Genomic DNA, 17,500 nt, shown 5'->3' on the forward strand with positions numbered 1-17,500 from the left:
GATATATTGTTCACAGCCGTAAAAACAGACAGACAGGGGTGAAAACGTAACTTCCATCCACCTTCAGTGGCAGAGGTAACTAGCTGTTTACCTCTCCTACAAGTAGGCACAGAGTGTGAATTTGAAGTGGAGTTTACTTGAGCGTAGACATGGATTGCTGTACAATTACAAAAAACATCATATCATATCTACATCTACAATGCCTTCATAAAGTATTCACACCCCTTGACTTTTTCACATTTTGTTGTGCTTCAACCTGAATTTAAAATGGATTAAATCTTCAGGTCTTCAAGTCATTCCACAGATTCTCAATGCGATTCAAGTCTGGGCTTTGGCTGGGCCACTCAAGGACTTTCACGTTCTTGTTCTGAAGGCATTCTCGTGTTGCTTTGGTTGTATGACCCCGGAACATAAATATCCATTGCCATCTAAGGTCTTTTGCACTCTGAAGAAGGTTCCCCTCAATAATTTTCCTGCATTTGGATACATTCATTGTTCCCTATATCCTTGCAAGTCTCCAAATCCCTGCTGCCGAAAAGCATCCCCATAGCATGGTTCTGCCACCACCATACTTCACGGTGGGGATGGTCTGAGACGGGTGATGAGCTGTGCTCGATTTCCATCAGACATAGCCCTTTGAATTCAGACCAAATCGTTCAATTTTCGTCTCATCAGACCACATAATATTTTGCCTCACACTCCAAGAGTCTTTCACATGCCTTTTTTCAAACTCCAGGCGGACTGTCATATGCCTTTTTCACAGAAGTGGCTTCCGTCTGCCCACTCTCCCAAAAAGCTTAGATTTGTGAAGTGCTGCTGAGACTTGTCCTTCGGGCAGGTTCTCCCATCTCAGTCAAGGAACTCTGTAGTTCTGTCAGTGGTCATTGGGTTCTTGGTCACCTCCCTGACCAAATCCATTCTTGCCAGTTTGCTCAGTTTGATTGGAACGCCAACACTCGGAAGAGTCTGGTTGTTCTCTTGCTCTTCCCTTTGTAAGGAGTGAGATCCAATCGTAAGTGAGATCCTTTATAAGGAGTGAGATTCAGAGATCTCGCGAGATCTTGCCGGGGAGGTCATGGTTTTTTGAAGCTGTCCACGCTCTCAACGCACGCTCGAGGTTAAGTAATTGTTCACAATTGTATTTTTGTCGAAACTGTATTTATCTTACGTGTGTGTACCTCTCGTGTGTCCCGAGGAAGATTATCGGTGTTAATCATTCATACCTGTATAAAATAGTGGAGTTTTCGTGCCGCGTTATTTGCGACCCAGTTCTTTAAGCTTCCTACCTGGAAGCTTTGTTTTCTCTCAGCGGTCGATTTTGGTCCATCTACTTTCGTTCTCTCAGTTTTTCCCAGTCTTTTCACCCCATACTTCCTTGTTTAAAATCTTAACAACAAAAAAAAAACCAAAGAAAAACAAAACATATCCTTCTTTGTTCTTTTCGTTTGTTCTTTGATCACGTGTTTCACCCCCATTTCACCCCCATTTTCACCCCATTCCCCAGATAGTTTTCACTGTTCAATTTTAAAATGTTGAAACTTTCCCCTGAAGTGCTGTATTCTGTCATGTATTATAACACTTTTTTCTTCTTCTTCTTTAAAAGGTTGCTTTCGACTTGCTCACCAAATCTATTCATTCCAAAAAAAAATTCCATCTCTCGCAGTTCCTAATTTCTACATTCCCTAAACTCACCTGCACTCCACCCCCCCCCCCCTCACCCCCCCCCCTCAGGATCCTTAAACGTATCTCTGACTTGAACGTCACAAGAAAGTCATTTTGCAATAAATGTTCGTTTCCCATTAATCGTACAACACTTTCTAAAATCCAAAATCACCCCTCCCATCCAAATCTTCCTCATCACCCATCCCTTGCAAATCTCCCCACTTGCCCCTTCCCTCCTAAACTCCCCCCTCACTCCTCCCCTCCTAAACTCCCCCCACCCCTCCCCTCCAAATCTCCCCCATCTCCCATCCCTTTCAAATCTCCCCCCCTTGGCCCTTCCCTCCTAAACTCCCACCTCACCCCTCCCCTTATAATCTCCCCACCTTCATTTTTTCTCCATTTCCCCCCCCCCCTATCACCCCTCCTCCTCAAAACATCCTACCCACTTCTTCCCCCTTCCAACTGTCACCTCCATCTCTCCCAACCTTCTTCCACGCTCTGCCCCCCCCCCCCCCCCGCACCCTCAAATAACACGTCACTGTGCCTCACAAAATCACCATTAAACCTTTTGTCCGCCCCATCCTTCCCTTTCCCCCGAGCTATTCTGAAATCTCTGAAACACCTTCAACAGCTCTCCCTAACTCTTCCTCCTCTTCCACATCTTACCCTACAACCCCCCCCCCCCCCCCCTGTTCTGTATCCGATGCTCCCCCTTCCTCTTCATTAACGGTATAGACCTGCGCTCAAACTTGACTGATCTCTCCAAACAGTTTGCTTCTGACAAACCAGACTTGATCTGATTAACAGAAACTTTCCTCCTTCAGGATGTCTCTGATTCCTAAATATCTCTCACGGGTTACTCCCTCCTCCGGTATGATATAACTGAGCCTCGTCCTGGAGGTGGGTTTGCTATCTTTGTCAAAAACTCTCTTCCTCACTCGCCCTGCCCTGCCCTCTCTCCACGTCACCCCCAGGAGTACCTCTGGCTACGGCTTCCCCTTCGCTCCCACCTTTTGTTGATACTACTGTGTTCAAAAAGTATCCGACCGTTATTTTTCGTGCGTAAAAAAAAAGAAGCCAGGGAGGCGTTGATTGGTGCACGTATGTAGGCGATCCTAATGCGCACGCATGAATTTTTTCCCACCTGCAGAAGCTGTCATTCGACGGCAGACCGCCGATGAGTGAGGACATGTAAGTGAGCACCGTCGGATTTTCGTTTTTGACAAAATGACGGAAAAACTTGAACAACGCTACTGCATCAAATTTTGTGTAAAGCTTGGCGATTCCCAAGTGGAAACGATCCGCAAGATTCAACACCGTTCATTCCATTATGAAGGAGGATTTGGGCTTCAGGAGAATCTCAGTGAAGTTCGTACCAAAGCTGCTAACGATTGAGCAGAAGCAACTCCGTTTGGAGATCGCACAGGACATGCTGGAGACTGTGAACAGCGATCCAAGCTTCCTCAACACAGTGACCACTGGCGATGAGTCCTGTGGTTATGGGTACGACCCAGAAACCAAGTTGCAGTCATCACAATGGAAGCATCCAACATCCCCGAGGCCAAAAAACACAAAATTTGATGCAGTAGCGTTGTTCAAGTTTTTCCGTCATTTTGTCAAAAACGAAAATCCGACGGCGCTCACTTACATGTCCTCACTCATCGGCGGTCTGCCGTCTAATGACAGCTTCTGCAGGTGGGAAAAAATTCACGCGTGCGCATTAGGATCGCCTACATAGTACATACGTGCACCAATCAACGCCTCCCTAGCTTCATTTGTTTACGCACGAAAAATAAAGCTCGGATACTTTTTGAACACACTACGTATGTGTGTTGTACCGTCCACCAACCAGTGATGACTCCATCTACATCTCGCTGTCTGATAATATAGACCAACTTCTATCTACCCATCACAACTCTATCTTCCTCATATGTGGTGATTTCAATTGTCACCATGCCAGTTGGCTGGATGTGGTTACCTCTCTCACCAGTCATGGCTCTTCAGCAAAGGACTTCTGCGACTCACTGGGATTGACACAATCTGCCAATTTCCCGACCTGGATCGCAGTTAACGGAGCACCTTCTCTTCCAGCCTTGGTTATGACTCACTTCCCTGCAAATGTCTGCTGCTCTTCTTCTGCTCCAATCGGCTCATCTAATCATGTGCTTGTTAAAGTGGACATTTCTCTGACCATTCTCAGAGAGCCTCCTCTGCGTCGACGAGTCTGCCATTTCACTCAGGCCAACTGGCACGGTCTTCAAGCAGCCATCAATCATATGGACTGCTCTCCCATCTCTACCGCCTCTGACATCAACTCATCCTGGGAATTCTTCCTAAGTAAATTGCTCGGTCTCAAGCACAGATTTATCCCATCTCGTCTTCAGTTGTCATCCTTCCTCCCGTCCATGGTTCATGGAATCTTGTGGTGAGGCAGTTGCCCAGAAACAACTTGCCTTCGCCTCCTGGAAAGCAAATCCAACGGAAGGAAATCTCATTTACTTTCACAAAGCCCGAAACAAGTGCGTGTCTACCCTCAGGAGAGCCAGGAAACACCATCTCTCTACTCTCAAGACTGAACTCTCAAACCTGTATCCCTCTTACAAATCCTTGTGGAGTCTGGTCAAATCTGTTTCTGGTGTTTGTTTCCCCACCATCCCCTCCCTTACCTCAAAGGGCTACACAGCTGACTCCGCTCGTGAAAAAGCTGAATGCCTCAACTCTGCGTTTGCCTCTAAATCTTGTGTCCCAAACCCATCCCTCTCTGCACCCATCGTACCCAGTCGTACCTAGCTACTCGTGGACTCTGTGTCCCTTTTCTCAGGACAAGGTGGAGAAGTTTCTGTCAACCCTCGACTCTGATTCTGCAACTGGACCTGACAGCATCAGCCCACGGGTCTTAAAATCCTGCTCTACCGCTCTTTCACTCATTCTCTCTGTTCTCTTCACCCTCTCTTTTGCTCAAGGTAATCTGCCATCAGCTTGGAAATCAGCCAACATCACCGCTTTATACAAAAAGGTGCAAAAACAGATCCTTGCAACTACAGACCAATCAGCCTTCTCCCAATTATCAGCAAAGTCATGGAATCCATCATTGCTTCGGATATCAAATCTTTCCTCTTCTCCAATGGCTAGATCTCTGACCATCAATTTGGTTTCAGACCAGGTCACTCTACTCTGGACAGGCTGCTTCTGCTGTCTCAACAATGGATGGAGGTCCTCAATGCCAAACAGGAAATTAGAGCTGTCTCCCTTGACATCAGGTGCCTTCGATACGGTCTGGCACCCTGCTCTGCTCACCAAACTCTCCTCCTATGGTATCCATGGAAATCTCCACGCATGGCTTGCGGACTTCCTCTCGCGTCGTAGTCAACGTGTGGCCCTGAATGGGTTTCTCTCATCTCCCCTTCCTGTTCAGGCTGGAGTTCCCCAAGGCAGTGTTCTGGGCCCTGTGCTTTTTCTGGTCTTCATCAATGATCTCTTTGACTCTCTTGAAAATCCTCTCCACCTCTTTGCTGATGACTCCACTCTCTGCCGCTCCATTCCTTATCCCTCAGATCGGCAGTCTGCAGCCTCCTCACTCTCTGCAGACCTGGCCAAAATCACAGACTGGGCAAACATGTGGAACATGTCTTTCAATCCTGACAAATCTCACACTTTTACGATGTCTCTCCGAAAAGACCAGCTGGACAACCCTCCTATCTACTTTCTCAACAATCCTCTCCAAAAAGTTCTGTCACTCAAGCTTTTGGGTCTCACTATCTGCCATGATCTTTCCTGGGAAAACCACATTTCCAATCTGGCCTCCAAAGCCAGTTGCCGACTGGGCATCCTCCGTCATGCGAAGTCCTGCCTTGGCACACCTGAGCTCCTCACCACATACAAGGCTTTCATCCGCAACTCAATGGAGTACTGTTCTCCCCTCTGGGCTGGTGCTCCTGCCTCACACCCAGCTCGGCTTCACGCTGTTGAAACCAAAGCTTTCAGAATCATTGGAATCTCCCGCGATGAAGCTAACTCCGAGGGCCTTTCACTTACTCACCGCAGACAGGTTGGTGGTCTTTCTGTCTTCTACCGACTCCTCTCCGGCCTGGCTCCCCCAGCTCTCTCTGGGCTCTGTCCCCCACATATTCCTACAGGTCGCACAAGATCTACCTGCAACCCTCTTATGGTTAAACTGCCAAAATCAAGACTCTCTGCTCACTTCACTCCTTCATTCCTCTTCTCTCCCGCCTCTAGAACATACTCCCTCACTCTCTTAAATCCCACTCCTCCCTCCAGGTCTTCAAAACAGCTGTTCACCACCATCTCTTATCTTCCCCCATCCAAAACCTTGATCTTTTCTACCCCCACTAATTTCACCCCAGATCCACTTCTTTGAAATACCAACTTCTTTCCTGGAAGTCCTTGCAGTGTCCTTGTGTTTTATACTTCTTCCACCCCCCACCCCCCTTCCCACACCTCCTCCCCCCAAGCCCTCTCCCTCCCACAGATCTCTCCATGTCCCTGCTCTCAAATGTTAAGTTTGTGCTTCCCCTTCTCTCCCCATCTTCTCTACCGCTACCCTTATTTTATGTTTTGTGTGTCTGTTTGATTTTTTGTGTGATAAATGTAAGCTCTTTCACGAGCCTCGATCCTGTGTACAAAAAAATAAAAAATAATTTTTTTTTTAAGATCCTGCCCTTCCTTGACCATGATACTCCTGCACTCCCCTTTGTCTTCAGCCAATTCTCTCCACCCTCCAACCACCCCAACCTTATTGACATCCCTCTTCACACAATTCTTCCATCTCAACCGCAGTCTATCTCTTTTCCTCCTACTTTGTTCCCTCAATCTATCCACTCTCTTTGCCATTCACTCTCCCCCCCAACCACATCAAATGTCCAGACCATTGCAGCCAGTATTTCACCAATGTCCCCAGCAAGCGCATCTGCACACCAACATCCTCCTTCGATTCACCCTCTTCACTCCTGCTTCACTCCTGCAATTCTCGCAAAGCTGCAGCCTCTGTTGTTGTCTCTGACAGTGCCACTGCCACAGTCTCCAGACCGTAAAGGTTCGCCAGCGGTACACAAGACATCTGAACCTTTCCTTTCAATATCCATTAAAGCTTTCTGTCTGCAATTATATCCTTCACACTCCTCCATGCATTCACACTCACCTGAATCCCACTCCACACCTCTGCCTCTGACTTACGATCCCCGTTCACCATTCCACCCAGATACTCAAACCTATTTCCTTGTCTGATCTCCCTCCCCACCAACCTGATATTCATTTCTTTTCTCTGCTGCCCAACCCACATTACCTCCGTCTTCTCCTTACTCACTTTCAGCCCATGTTTATCAAATGCATCCTTCCACTCCACCAGTACTTCCGGCATCTCCCGCCCACTCTCCACCACAAGAGCCAGATCGCCCGCATAAAATATCCTCCCCAGAATATCTAGGTTCATGTTTACGATGCTTACCTTTCAACTTTGCAGCTCCATCACCATGATAAACAGGAGTGGGCTGAGACCTCTTCCCTGCTTCAAACCGATGTTCACTTTGAACTCCTCCGACATCCCAGGACCAACCAAACCTCTTACATTCGTTCTCTTGAACACCCCTTCCACTGACATAACTTCTGCTTCCGGAACTCCCATCCATCTTGGTGTCGCCATCACCATCTCTCTTGGGACAGTGTCATTGGCTCGAAATCCGAAATCCATTACAACTTACAGCTCCAACCTCTTCTCTACCAGTTGCCTCAGCACGAACATCCCATCTGTCGTTCCCCTACCTTTCTAAACCACTGCTGCTCCTATTCGATCTCCTCCACACTCTTCCATATCCTCCTGTCGAGAACCCTCTCCAGCACCTTCATGATATGACTATGGAGTGTAATGCCCCTTTGCTTCCCCGGATATTGAACATCCTCTATTCCCCTTCCATATCGGCACAATTAACCCTGTCCTCCACTCCTCCGGAATTGACCCATCTCTCAAACATACATTCAACAACCTTGTCATCCACCTAACTTCGACCTCTCCCACTGTAATTATCATCTCTGTGTACACCTCATCAATGCCTGGAGCCCTTCCCTTTTTCATGCTCGTCAATCCCGTCCGCACTTCCTCTTCCGTGGTCTCCACCACCTCCACTTTCCCCTCCATATAACTCGGTAGCCTAAGCTTGTCGTTTCTTCCTTCTCGGTTCAACAGCTCTTTGAAATATTCTTCTCACCTCTTCAATACTGCGCCCCTTTTCGTCACTAGCCTCCCGCCTCCATCCTTAATTGTTGCCCCCTCTCCCCCTTCATGTCCTTGCTATCCTCATCCCTGTCATGAGCCAATTTGTAGACCATCTTCCTCCCACCATCCTCTTCAACTTGTACACCTCATCTTCCATATCCTTCCTCACCTTGTCCACAGCTCTCCTTGCTGCTTTATTCTTCTGCCAGTGCAGGTGCAGCAAACCCGCATCCAGCCGCCTCACTCCGTCCTTGATTGTCTATATCCTCTTCTAAACATCCTTTTCATCAACTGCCTTCGCTACTTCCTCTGCCCATCAAACCTGGTTTTTATCCCTCGATAATGCACCCTTGCCTGACGTTCTTCCAAGGAACAATTCTGCAATTGCCTGCAATATTGATATTTTCAGACAATTGAGGTCTGCAAATATCAATTTTCACCGTAATTTCAAGTTGTTTGCATTCATATATGTAAGGTTGGCACTCGGGCGGTGTATAGGCTCAGATTTTCTGGTTCATACATCAGCCGGAGGGAAAAAAATACATATATATGTTGTAACGGATTTGAGAATCCTGTAATTTTTGTAAATATCACCCTCTGTAAATAGTAATTCTTGTAAATACCTCCATTTGTGGAAAGGTCAAAGGTCGTCCCCTTAGTTTGTCCATCGCATGCACGTAGAAAATCATATACCCTTCTAAATAGTTATTTCTTTATTATGTGTTCCAGTTTAAGGCTTTGTTGCCCATTAAGGAGGCCTTCTTTCACCTGAAAAACATTGCCCGTCTCCGCTCATCCCTCTCCTCCACGGCTGCAGAAACCCTCATCCACGCCTTCATCACCTCCCGTCTGGACTACTGCAATAGCCTCCTCTATGGTTCACCCTCAAAAATCACCAATAAACTCCAATACATTCAGAACTCCGCTGCCCGTCTACTCACTCATTCCCGGACCCGTGACCACATCACCCCCGTCCTTTACAAGCTTCACTGGCTCCCCATCCCCCAGAGAATCCAGTACAAAATCCTCCTCTTGACATACAAAGCCCTCCATAACCTGGCCCCATCCTACCTGGCTGACCTCCTCTCCAGACACACTCCCACCCGCAACCTCCGCTCTGCTGGTACCAACCTCCTGACCCCCTCCATCCGGACCAAATTCAGATCCTGGGGGGACAGGGCCTTCTCCATCGCTGCTCCCACCCTCTGGAACTCACTACCTCACACCATCAGAGACTCCTCCTCACTCACCACATTCAAAACATCACTAAAGACCCACCTGTTCAACGCTGCATTCAACATTCAACCCACAGCATTTAACCCCTGACTATCTCTTCTCCTTCTCCCTCCTTTTGCTTTAAATATTTCCCTATTGATTCTTGTCTTGTCTTTTTGATTCTTGTCTTATATATATGCCGTATATCGCTGCTGTTTGTTTTCTTGATTCTTGTCTTTTTGCAATTGTTGTTTTCATGTATTGTTATGCATTATGTTTTCCACTCTGTCAAAGCGCCTTTGGGCTTCTGGAAAAGCGCTATACAAAATAAATGAATTATTATTATTATTATTAGTTGACACTGCATTGCACCGAATCGAATAAGATAGTTCCCTTTTCAAGTTTCCCCCAAATCATCTCTTCAAAGTGCCAGTAACATTGGGCGGTTTTCTGCGGCGTTCGCCACTGTTGCATTGGGCGGTTTTCTGCGGCGTTCGCCACCGTTGCATTGGGCGGTTTTCTGCGGCGTTCGCCACCGTTGCATTGGGCTGTTTTCTTCACTCCAAACTCCATTACGCACGCAGTCAACTCGGGGGAGAAGGGCGTGGCCGGCCCATCGTCTTCAGGAGGTGGAGCCAGGAAGCCCTTGCGCCCAACCAGGACTCGGTGGGCACGGCTTGGTAAGGTGTGGCCATGGCTTGGTAGGGCGTGGCTATATAACCCATGGGGGGGAAGCCCCCACCAGCAGATGACCGAGAGAGCCAGAGGCGTGTCGAGGCAAAAACCAGCTCTGCCGCGTGCAACGAACGATAGACGTGTCCCTACCGCCGCCTTGCTGCCAGCCCGGAGCGGGGCTGTGTGCCGGGTTTCGCCTCGACCCCAAAAGCGTGGACAGAAGCGCGAGCTTGGAGCCAGACCTCGACGCCTACCATCTGCCGGGACCCTCCTCTGCCGTTCCATATCATCCCTGCCATTCCATTATTTTGTGTATGTGAGTTTGTTTTGTTTGTCTTGTCTGGGGTTTTAAGTAAGTTTGTACAAGTAGAAATTGCTCTGTGTCCTTCTGCTCCCTCCATTTTCTGAATATTACTTTGATTGCTTTTCTTCCTTTCGTCTTGTGTAAATAATAATAAATCCTGTTATTTCCTACCTTCGTCTTCTTCTTCATGCTCGTCCGATCGTCTTTGTGATTTCCCCATTGAGTACCTGTGGCACGATTTGGCCAACATTCAGAATCGGGTTTAGTCTTTGGTAATGGCTCGAACGTCGTGTTGCTAAAACGGCTCGGCAATTATAACATCTAAAACCGGGGTTCGAGCGGTACTTGCCTCCCTGTTCTGCGGAGGTACGGATAAAGGTATTCGGGATAAACCCTGGACCCATAACACTGATCCGTTCCATCCCGCGGGAAAGCGTTACAAGTACCAGGAGCGGAGACGGTCAGCTTAACAAGGCAAGGGGCTAACCACCTCTTGCTAAGGGGAAGAGCCGTACTCCGTATCCGTAACAATTGGTGTCAGGAGTGGGATTCGGACCTGAAGTGCGCTTAACACACTCAAAATTACGAGCGGCCGAAATTGTAGTAACATCTAAATTAAAATCGTGCCATGGATAATCAAGGCGACCGGATGCCGGTAGGGGAGATAGAAGGGGTAGAAGCGACCCAGGACCCCAGGGAAATGTATATGGGGGAGAGAGAGGAGGAGAGCAATGAGGATGTGGTAGCGGAGGTTTCAGGCGCACAAGATGGTGCCCTCACGCACGAGGTTGCAGCAGCACCAAATGGCGCCTCGCGCGTGGCGGCGGGGGCGGGGGCCAACCCCTTTGGCTTTGAGCAGATAAGTGCTATAGACCTGCAGTTCCTCTTGACGCGAATAACAGCACTCGTTAAGGAGGAAATGAGCAAAACATGTGATCGCATGAGGGCTGACAGTGAGAAAATGGAAAGCAGAATACAACAACACAACAACATGCATTTTAAGGCCATGTTCCCTGCTAGAGCGGGGGTTAGCCTTGCGGTCCCCATGACAATCTTCTCCATTTTGCCCTATTTTCTGCATCTCTCCTTGTTAACCCCCTTGCCCGCATTTCTTCTTCCACCATCTTTAGCCAAGTCTTTCTCGGTCTTCCCCGTCCTCTACTTCCTTCTACATTAACTTCCATCACTCTTCTCAACCAGTCACTTTCATCCTTCCTCAATACATGACCAAACCATCTCAACCTGTTCCTCTTCAGAGCATCAATCACAGGCAATATTCCCATCATCTTTCGCAATTCATCATTTGTCTTCCTCTCTCTCAACGATACTCCGCACATCCATCGAACCATTCGCATTTCCACCCTTTCCAGCCTTCGTTGCTGCTCTACGTTCATTACCCATGTCTCGCTCCCATAAATCATAACACTTCTCACACATGCAGCATACACCTTTCCCTTCAGCTTCAGCGACACTCTCCTCCTCATCAGCACGCCACTCAGTTCCCGAAACTTCTTCCATGCACATCTCACTCGAGCAACCGTTGCCGAGTCTGATCCACCTTCTCCATTCAGCATGTCTCCGAGGTAGCAAAATGTTTTCACACCTTCCAGCTTCACGCCGTCTCCAAGATCCAACTCAACATTTCCTCCATCTGCAGCTCCCTCTGTGCACACCTTACATTTGAATGTAGCTGCCACACTGGTTAATGACCCTCTCAGACCACTACATTTTTGATGAACCCACTCAGCACACATTGTACATTGAATGGAGTTCACTCCGACACCCTTCCTACACACAGCACACGGACACTTCCCAGTTCTTTCCACCTCACCACATGCTTTACCACTTGCCATCACCTTTGTCTTTCCGATATTCACCTTCAGACCTTTTGTCTCCATACATTCCTTCCACTTGTTCATCTTTTCCTTCAGTCCATCCATACTTTCCGCAATCAACACCAGATCATCTGCATACAACAACTCCCACGGTAAACCCTCCTTTACGGTCTGAGCCAGCACCTCCATCACAGCTACAAATAGTAGTGGACTTAGTACCGACCCCTGATGCACTCCCACCTTCACCTCAAACTCACCACTGTTCCCGTCCTTCGTCCTTACAGCTGTGCGTGCTCTTTTGTACATTGCCATCACTACTCTGATCAACCATTCCTCCACTCCTAACTTCCTCAATGCCCATGTCAATACTTTGCGTGGAACCCTATCGAATGCTTTCTCCAGATCAACAAACCCAAAAAACAACTTCTTCCTCTTATCCATGTACTTCTCCTGCAACTGCCTCACAATGAAAAGCGCATCTGTCGTTCCTCTTCCTGGCATAAATCCAAACTGCATTTCGTCGATCTTCACTTTCTTCCTTATCCTCCTCTCCAACACCCTTTCCAATACCTTCATTCCATGCTCCAATAACTTTATCGCTCGGTACGAGCCACACTCCAGAGGGTCACCTTTCCCCTTGGATAGAGGGACGAGGGTACTCAGTTCCCAATCGACTGGAATGCGGCCTTCTTTCACCACCAAATTACAGATCTCTGTCATTCTCTTCACACCCCAACTTCCTGCTGCCTTCAACATATCTCCCACAACTCCCGTCGGCCCTCCCGCTTTTCCACTCTTCATTGCTTTTATCGCTTCCTCAACTTCCTTCTCAGTTATCTTCTCTGCTGGTCCTAAAACTGGGTTACTCTCTATGTTGCCATCCCATTCATTCTCTGTATTCAACAGCATTCCCATATATCTTTTCCATCTTCCTTTAATTCCATCTGGGTCGACAACGATTTGTCCCACTTCATCCTTCAAGCAACTCACCCCCATCACATCACACCTCTCTTTCACTATCTGCTTTGCAATCCTGAATACTGCTTTCTGACCCTCTTCTGAATCCAAGCGTTCTCCGAACATTTTCCTACATGCCTCCTGCGCCTTTGCTACCTCTTTCTTTGCAGCCTTCCTGGCTGCCTTATAACTTTCATGCTCTGCTGTTTCTGCTCCCGTACCCTTCGCCTTCTGCCACTCTTTGAACTTCTTCCTCTTCTCGTCAATCCTCTTTCCAACCTCAACATCCCACCACCATGTTTCCGAGTGCCTCGGTGGTCCTTTTGTCCATCCACATACCTCACCAACGGCTCCCAACAGACTAGCTTTCATTGACATCCAACCACTTTCAAGCTCAACCACATCATCCTCTACCCTACTCAGCCTCTCTTTTAATGCCTCCCTTACTGTCACCTCTTTCAACCTCCACACCTTCATTCTCGGTTGGTACTTCACCCGCCGAGCTCTCCTCGCACCTTTCACCCTTATGTCGCAGACAACCAAGTGGTGCTGTGAAACAGCCTCCTCCCCCGGGATCACCTTTGTGTCCCGGAGGTGCCCCCTATCTCGCCGACGCACCATCAGGTAGTCAACGGTTGTCGTCGACCCACCTGACGTGTATGTAACAAGCTTATTATCCTCTTTCTGGAACTGAGTATTACAAATCAGCTCCATCAACAAACTCCAAAATCCTTTCACCTTCTCCATTTCTCACACCATATCCGTAACCCCCATGAACTCCCTCAAAACCATCCATACTCCTTCCCACATGTCCATTCAGGTCTCCTCCCACCACAACTTCCTCATCTTTCACGTTTTCCATCAGCTTCTCTATCGCACACCAGAACTTGTCCTTCTCTTCATCGCTTCGACCACCCTGCGGAGCATATCCCGAGATGACGTTCACCAAGAGCTTTCCAATCATCATTTTCACCATCATCAACCTATCACTCACTCTAGTCACACTCACCACACTGTCTACAAACTCCTCAGAAAACAGGACACCAACACCATTCACGCCCTCCGGGCACCCTTGCCACACAAACTTGTATTTCTGTCCCTGCCTACCCTTCACCATTCTCACACCACTTCCCTTCCATCTCGTCTCTTGCACACAACACAAAGCAGAATGATGGGAGCAATGAGGGACGAAGCAAGGGGTACCAGTGAACAATTGGGAAACCAAATTGGAGGATTGAAAACTGACATGGGAAATCGAATCGGGGGTCTAGGAGCCAAATTTGAGGGTTTAGACAACAAATGTGAGGGATTAAACAGCAAATTGGGAGGAGTAGGAAACAAGTTAGGAAGCAAATTTGAGGGATTCGGAAGCAGATTAGGGGACAAACTGGGGGGCATAATTGGCCAAGCCAAAGAAATTGATGAGGGGTTGGCGAGGGGGCAAGCCGCATATGAGGCGAGGGAAGCGGAGAGGGACAGAGACCGCAGGTTGGGCGAGCAGGTCCCAGGGGTACGCGACGAGGTAAAGCGGGTCGAGAAGCGCTGGTTGAGCGAGGCGGAGCAAAGCGCGGGTAAAATGACGGGCATAGAGATCGCGACCCGGGGTTTAGGGAAGCCGGCGACCGCTGAGGTAGGAGAGAAAATTTATTAAAGCCAACGGTCGTCGAGGTGAATAAAGAAAACGTAGGGGGCATTGAAATTGAAAAGACGACGGAGGTAGCTCGGGAATTGAAGGAAGTGATGGATACTGTACAAAGTCTAAGTTCACATCCTGATGCCGCACTTGCTCATCCTTATAAAGATTTGCAGGTGTTGGAGCAGGGAGGAAGAAGAACCCCGAAGGTGAGACGGGCTGTGTATGGTGCTAAGAGGTTTTTCGGCAAAGTGTTTGACGCGAAGAGAATTGTCGCGCGATTGGGGTCGATATGGCACCCGGGCGTTTGTGGAAGGTCCGTTGGGCGCTGTGTGAGTGGAAATGGCACGCCTGTGAGGAAAAAGTGTGCGTCGGCGAGTGAGTGTGTTATAAAGTGTGGGAGTAAAACCGAGTGCGAGCGGGAATGCACGTCGGAGTGTACGGAGTGTGACACAGAGAGTGAGAGCGATACGGTGTACGTGCGAGGGTGAGAGTGACCCGGAGAGTGAGTTGGTGGAGGAGCGGGTGCGAGGATGCACGCTTGGGATGGACGGCGAGAGTGTGCGAGAAAGCACACCTGAGTTGGTTGTGGCGCGGGTGTGGGAGAGCCCATTGAAGCGCGTGAGTGGGTGGATGCGAGAGCGCACGCCCATGGTGAGTGTTACGGAGGACGTAACGGAGGAGAGGTGTGGAACGAAGTGTGCGAACGACGAGTGTTCGTGAGAGGCCGCTAGTGAAGTGTGTGACAGGTACGGTGTGCGAAAGAGGAGGTGTGCGAGAATGTCCGACTCTGGGGTGTGTGAGGAAAAAGTGCACGCCGAGGAGTGAGTGTGCTGTCGAGAGTGAGTCGGTCGTAGCACGTGTGCGAGGGAGCACATGGAAGCACGGAGTGGGGAGTGTTACAGAGGATGTAACGAGAGAGTGTACACCTGTGGTGAGTGTTACGGAGGAAGTAACGGGAAAGTGTGCGCAAGACGGTGCGCGAGGTGTGTTAAGAGAGTGTGAGAACGGCGAGTGTGCGCGAGAGGTGTGGTGTGTAACATGGAGTGCGTTGGTGGAATGTACGGACGGCGTTGGAGCACCCAGCTCGGTGAGGGTGAAAGGGGTAGCGTATGCGTGTGAGCATGCAGGTGAAGCATCGACGGTAACCGGGTTAGCGGTTAGAGCGACGGATAGCCGATGCGAGCACTCGGGGCGCGGTGCGCTTTGTGGGATGCCAGGCCCGGCGCGGATCGATGCTGCGTCGCTTCTCTTCGAAGCGTCGTTGCCGATTCGGGCTCGGCCCCGCCCTGCACGGTCGAGTCCGGGCCTTGTCGGGCGAGGCGACCGGTCCGGTTCAAGGGCGAGTGGGAGGAAGCGGCACGGTGCCCCCTCGTGGGGACGGGGTTCCGCCCGGGCGAGCCTCAGCCATCGGGCCCGGGACCGCAAGGTACCGAGCCTCGATGATGCGTGGAACCTCCGCCCGAGCATGCCTCCTCCCCAGAGTCGTGGATGCCGGACGGATCCAACCAAGGCGACCAAACCACCCGAATTCATTGCTCGGCTTTGCGAAGCCGGGTTTTAATGATGTGACGACGCACCGAGGCTCAGATAAAGCGGACTGTGATGATGATGATGAGGATAGTGTTTTGGACCCAAAACGCAAAACAAAATTTGAGGATTGGCAGTGATGATTGGCAAAGGATTGGCAGAGTGATGATTGGCAGAGGATGGGTAGTGATTGGCAAATTTTTGATTGGCTGGAATTTGGTGTGCAAAATTGGTAGTGAGAGATACCCGATGTGATGGGATGGCCACTTTGCCATCTCTCACAGGGGGGGCAAAGGAGCACTAGTCTTATGGGGTTTATGGCAGTGAAAACTAGCCCGGGAGGGTTTGGATAATGTGTAGGGACCTAGAGATTGACATTAGGTAACGTTAAGGTTAGGTAGTGACTGATACCTGTAGTGGGGACGCAGGTAGATCAGTGTGGATGATAATGACGTGGTATGTGCTTAGTTTAAAGGGAAGACGGGGAGCACTAGGTTAGCAGGGCAACAGGTAGTTTAGATGATGAAGTGTATGGTGAACAGGTGTGATTGCACAGGTGTGCAACTGGACAGGTGTGTGGAGCAGTGTTTGAGTGAGTGAAGGTGATGGTGCATTGTGTTGACCAAATGGTCCAGGAAGGAAGGAGGGTGCAGGTGGCACCAGGTGTGATTGCACAGGTGTGCAACAACAGGTGTATGGAGAATGGTTGTGTGAAATACATGGAATGTGGAATACATGGAGTGTGGAATATATGGAGTATTGGAATGGATGGTCGTGGAGTGAGTATGGTGGAAATTATGGAGTGGAGTGGATGGTGCGAAGGTGTGAATGGGGGAAGGATGGACCCCCATCACGAATACCCGGGGAGGGTAGTGTAAGTGTTAGGTAGAGGGTATAGGTAAATTGTGGTTGGATATTGGCATCTGTGGTGCGGGTGAAAGAATGGTAGTTGGATGGGTGCATTAGTGTTACCCCCACTAATTCACCCCAGATCCACCTTGTTTGAAATTCCAACTTCTTTCCTGGAAGTCCTGGCAGTGTCCATATGTTTATACCTCTCCCACCCCCCCCCCCCCTTCACATGCCTCCCCCCCAAAGCCCTCTCCCTCCCACAGATCTCTCGATGTCGCCATGTCTCTCGGTCCCTGCTCTCAAATGTTGTGTTTGTGTCCTTCCCCCTCTCTCCCCATCTTGTCTACCGCTCCCGATGTTATTTGTTTTATGTGTCTGTTTGTCTTTCTGTGTGATTAATGTTTGCTCTTTCACGAGCCTCGATCTTGTATACAAAAAAAAAAAAGTGTTGTGTAAATGGCTGGGCGTGTAGCCTGTTGGTGTGTGTAGTTGGTTTGGGCACTCCACCACTGTGAGGATGTCGGCCAGGTGAGGCCGCAGGTGGGCTCTGGGAGCCGGTAGAGTTGTTGTGGATGGGGCCCGAGGATCCGGAGGACGGACCCGGGTAG

At 49.3% G+C, this 17,500-nt stretch overlaps 1 protein-coding gene across 3 annotated transcripts in view; it reads right to left on the minus strand.

Moving 5' to 3' along the window:
* Positions 1-17,500, minus strand: part of LOC137431273 (uncharacterized) — a 354,360-nt gene that overhangs the window by 171,670 nt on the left and 165,190 nt on the right. The window lies entirely within an intron of this gene.

The sequence above is a fragment of the Myxine glutinosa genome, chromosome 7, assembly GCF_964187855.1.
Source record: "Myxine glutinosa chromosome 7, kmMyxGlut1.1, whole genome shotgun sequence".
Taxonomy (NCBI): Eukaryota; Metazoa; Chordata; class Myxini; order Myxiniformes; family Myxinidae; genus Myxine; species Myxine glutinosa.